This window comes from Plasmopara halstedii (genome assembly GCF_900000015.1).
Source record: "Plasmopara halstedii genome assembly, contig: Scaffold_7, whole genome shotgun sequence".
NCBI classification, from domain to species: Eukaryota; Oomycota; class Peronosporomycetes; order Peronosporales; family Peronosporaceae; genus Plasmopara; species Plasmopara halstedii.
The window spans coordinates 469,848-475,376 of record NW_020186929.1 but is presented as its reverse complement, the minus strand read 5'-3'; positions in this window follow the sequence as shown (position 1 = coordinate 475,376).

Genomic DNA, 5,529 nt, shown 5'->3' with positions numbered 1-5,529 from the left:
ACGCGGTAGCGAACCCGTGTCGGAGGTATCTTCTCTAGAATTGTTAAGAATGTTTTTTTGTATTTATTTTGAGTTTGTGACGTAATCAAAATAAATACAAAAAAACATTCTTAACAATTCGAAAACCAAAATCGCTATTTTCACATTGTCACTAAAATATTCTGTTTTTCTGAAAAAAATCCGGATTTTTTTGGCTTGAGTCCGGTACTAATAAATAGAAGACCGGACTCTAATCGGGAGAATCCGTTAGTATAAGGAATCGGCGTTGACGCTTAAAGTGTTACTGTCACCTGAGGGCTGAGCGAAGGCATTCGAGTCCTTGCAGGAAAAGGCGTGCGTTGAGTGTGCTTCTAGACCTACAGATGGAATTATACCGATTGGGAGCTTGCAATTTAAGCGGTTCAAATATTTATATCTGTAAGTGAAAGGGAGCTTGCAATTTAAGCGGTTCAAATAGTTATATCTGTAAGTGAAAGAATTAATAGTTGTTACCTGAGCGAGTTCTCTCTAATCAAGGTAAGGACTATTAGCGACTGACGAGCAGATGGCTCGGCAGTCGTTCGTTTGTCGTCACTGCTAATAAAAAAGACATTGCTGTTCTGCTGACGGTGGCGTGTTTGTAAGGATGGATAAACCGCACTTACTAAAATATATTTAAGCGCTACATTGCGGGAGATATAATAATCGTGGAAAACGGCTTGTATGTGGTAAAGTTATGTACAACTTAATAATACCACGATCTCCAATCATTGCTTATTTTTTATGTCAAAATCGACTATGATTTTAATGCTGACAAAATTACTCAGGTTAGTAAAATAGAGCTTAGGATCCGATAGGATCAATCATTTCCCTGAGCTCACTCGAATGGTATGAAAACGCAAGCGGAGCTAGCCGCCATTCTGTTGAGCACGAATGTAGGTTTTCCAGCCATTACGGCAAAAACGATCGTCTCGTTGAGGTTTTCTGACTGCTTTCGCCAGGTGTTATTTAGACAATGTGGTGATTAATCTTCTTCTTCCAACTCTGACTTGCCTTTGACGTTGAAGTCAATCCTTTTTGTGTAATTTATGGTCGAATAAAACATCGGACTTGGTAATAGCTTCGAAAAAAATTGCGGGTTTCAAAATTTGAGATAAGACTTTTAGGCGCTCAGGAAAGGTTTGCACTTTTTTAATTATATGTACACCTTTCATTAGTACTTAATTTCGGATTTTTTTTTCACTTTTTAATTTTCAAAGATATGGTCACCTATTGAAATATACTCGCAAAACAATGTTGTTGTGAACTTCAAGAGCAACGTGTCAGTGGTGACACGAACCCTAATAACAAGGGAGGGGTCACACGAGATGTGCATGATGTGACCACACACCCAAACAAGAATACGGTTCGGGGCTAGGTAGCCAGTAGTGATGCATGTATTTATATTTTACTATATATATAGTATATTGGGGAAAATATAGACTTTTAACACTCGGATAAGGATATAAATAGAAATCAGTTTAAAATTTAAACCGAAATCGATTAGCGTTGAAAGGCAAAAATCACTTTTGGAGTAAGCGGATTGCGATCCGCTAACTCATACTTGGTTCTTGTAAAGAACACAAGGTCGGTGACCTAAAGTACGCTTCCTCAAGCGTTTTGCTACGGCAGCCCCGCTGCACCATCTACATAGTAACTAGATGGTCAAGTTTCTTTAAAAGTAAGTTTTGACAGCTGGATCAATATGATTCATAGTAATCGTCAAAAATATTATAAAAATATTTGGTTTGCGATTGCGGAATGTTTTTATGAAGTTTTATGACAACAGCTATCTCACAAAGTGCTCATCTATATGATTGATCTTGCTCAGCGTCAGGGCTCAGCCTTCATTGGTCACTTGATAAGATCTGTCTCGAGATAAGCTTAAAGTGGACTTAACTACTAGGTTGAAAGCTGTGAGCTGTATACTTAAAACGGCTGTCTATATTCTTTGCCTTTACTTTATTCCTTCAACTCCGAGAATGACGTAGTATCGACGATGTTAACCTCGAACGCATTACAAACAATTCTAGCGATCTCACATAACAGATTTACCATCTTGATTCGAGCTGGTAGATTCTGGAATGAGGAATTTTAGAGGGAGAGTCTTAGATGTACTTAAGCAAACATGGTGGTGAAACGCAGTTTTTAGACCAATGATGAGACGCCTTGATGTAGAATGCTGTTCTATTGCTGTTATTAATATCATTTTAGCGATAGAAGATAGCTGAGAGGTTGCGTAATCAAGATATCAGCAATTTGATCTCAGTACTTAAGCAATTATAAAACATTCCTATTATCGAAAACTCGTGACTCTTGCTCTAAGGTGGTCAAGAGGTTGCATCGTTGAAATTTTACTGCTCGTAGCTTTCAGATTAAGTGGCTAAAACCACTGACAATTTATCACAAGACAGATCTTATCAAGTGATCAATGAAGGGGAGAGCACTTGACGCGGAGTGAGATCAATTTTATAGATAAGCGCTTTGATAAATTGATGCTGTGATAAATTTCCCAAACTCTTCATTCGCTAGAACACGAAAAATAGCTATACCTGATTAGATCAACTATTTTCGGGGCGTTATACTTTATTTAGGACTGGATGTTTCTATAATATTTTCAGAGTTGCTGCCGCATCACATTGATTCAGTTGTCAAAATCCACTTTCAAAGAAACGTGACCAGATCCTGACCATATTTTCGATCCCTGTGTTACACTTCGCTCCTAAAACGTCTAAGAGTATTATTTAAAAGTAAATTTTTAACGGTAATCAAATTTATAAAACAAATTGTGTTCGTATATGTAACGAAGTTACACGTACCATGGTATGCTGGGGTGGATCACGCAAGATGGTGTGACGGTAAAAAGGTGTGGATTGCGCAAGACGGTGTAATCACACAATGGTGTGTAAACACCGTAACAAGAAGCCACTACGTGGCGGAACTGCCAGTGGTTATGCATATTTATTAGATTTTACGTTTTGTTTATAAGAAACCATGGTTTTAGATAGAGGCGACCCTGGCGCAAATTCAACAATTTAATACAGTTTTAATTATGAACGGAAGAGTATCTTTACATCGATTAAGATTTTGGGTATTGTTGGAGGTAGCAGATTGCGATCCGCTACACTAATTCTGGTTTTAGTTTAGAGCGTAAGGTCGGTTCCTCTAAACGGCAGCGTCGCTGCACTTGGTAGCACTCGTAGCCAATCCACGCCTGGGATATTACGACTAATCCTCTTTGAGGATGGAGCAACTCTCCTATTTGCCATACTGCATGCGAGACGGACATAAAAATGCTGATCTCCCTTCTTGGCCGTGAGGGCGCGCAACACCTTGCTTCGCAAGGATCTGAAGCTATAAGCGCAAGTTTTCGAGCTATGAATTGCTCTGCTAGGGCACCTAAAGCGGAAGATGTCGCCGTCGATTGGGAACACGACGCCACCGTCGAAGATGGATGACTCCTCCATACTCAGGCCGCTCATGGTGAACGTTACGACATTCGAGGGTTAGAATGAAGGGAACCTCTCGCTTTTGGCTTAGAGATGCCGAGTTGGCTATGGCATCCGCCATGCCCCAGAACGAGCAACAACGCGTGGCGCCAGCTATATCCAAGCTTGGGAGTCGAGCGCAAGGACGTGCGGCTCTTCGGTTGAAGCGGCGTTCCCCTCCTAGATCAAGTTGAGGCGGCAGCTTTTGCGAGTGTTCTCGCCGCCTAACCAGGCATATCGTGTGTGATCGCGTTTTATTGCCACCCAATAGGGCATGGCAGAATTGGTGAACATTGTCCGGGAGTTGCGTACCCTCATTGCCGGAATGGTATCCGATCCTCTTTCCGAGTATGAAAAATGATTTTCAATAAAACATCGGTGCTTAAATAGTTAACATTGCGAGATACTTCCCGGCACAAAAATTAAGCTAGCACGTCTTCCTCCCCATAGAAGTACAAACAAGCATTAGTCCGATAGAACATAAGAGCTAAAGAACAATTGCCTTTATTTGACGGGTACTTGATTCTCAAGCATCTGTCATATCACTATCTTTCAGACCTAGAGACTGTATCCACTTTCATCTTATCACAAGACAGATCTTGTTATTGATTAAAGAAGGGGAGAATCCTTGACGTGGAGTGAGATCAATTTTAGAGATGAGCACTTTAATAAATTGCGGTCGTGGTAAAATCCCAAAACATATATTTCCGCTAGATGAAAAAGGAATTGCGATGCCTTATTTTAGTCACTATCCTCTGGGCGTTGGGCTCAATCTTGGATCGGTTGTTTCTATAATCTGCATCACACTGAATCTGTTGTCAAAATTTGCATTCAAAGAAACGCGACCCAAACAATTACTTCGCTCTTTAAATATCACTTCAAATTGTTTTGCAGTACCGCATATCTAAAAGGTAACCACAATGATATGACAAATTGTGTTCAATAACTTGGTCATCAAAAATGCATACACAAAATTATCTTAGTGCGAATTTTAGCTAAGCGCAATAAATCCTAATGTGAAATCGTGGTCTATAACGAGGCTTTTACCAAGTCCGATGATTTTGTGACTGGAAATATGAATCATAATTTAGTAAAAAGGATTGACTTATACGTCAAAGGCGAGTCAGTTGTGTGAGAAGAAACCACATGCATTACTGGGGCCTCGCCCTCGATGCCTCCTCAGCTCTAGGACGACCATGCCACGCACGGTATACAGCGACTGCTCCGATACTTGAGCAGTGCTCATGCTACTCCACGTTCAGCCCGCGATCCATGCGCGAGACTCCTGTTGGATACACCTTGGGTGATCAACAACTCAGATACTCCGATCTTCAGCGCATTAGCCGTCTCAGTCCTGTGCCCGCGTTAACAGCGTTTTTGCCTCCTAAAACAGAAGAGACGAGAAGAGAAGAGAAGGGAAGAGAGGAAAAGAAACGAAAATAAAACAAAAGACAAGAAAAGAAAGGGGAGAGGAGGTGAGTTCATGACTCATCAATGCTCCACTTGGAAAACGTGAGCGTAGTGCCCAACGTCTCGACCTCCAATCAATCTATGGCTCATGATGTTCCAGCCATGTTATACTAAGGATTAGGATATAATTTGAATCCAAGTCTAAGACTGAGCATTGTTCCACGCTATCAAAATCAAGAAACTTGACCGCACTGGCGTGTCCAGAATGGAAGTCATCCGTGTGCATCCTTTCTCTTTTAAAGAAGCAGTGAACGGGGCATTGAATGCCAAAATCAACTTTTGGTCGGCACGACTTGGTTGGAAATGCAGCGGGGCTACCGTAGCTTTGCGCTTTGAGGAAACATAAGTTAGGTCACCGACCTCTCTGTTTATACTCAGAACAAGTACGAGTTTAGCGGATCGAAATCCGCTTACTCCAAGAGAAATTCTAGCCTTAACACAAGGCTAATAAACTCTTCGGTTTAAATTCAAAACTGACTATATCTATTTCTATCTGCGGCAAAGCCGCCTAATTTCAAATGCATAGATTTTCCTAAATATGTAGAGAAAAATG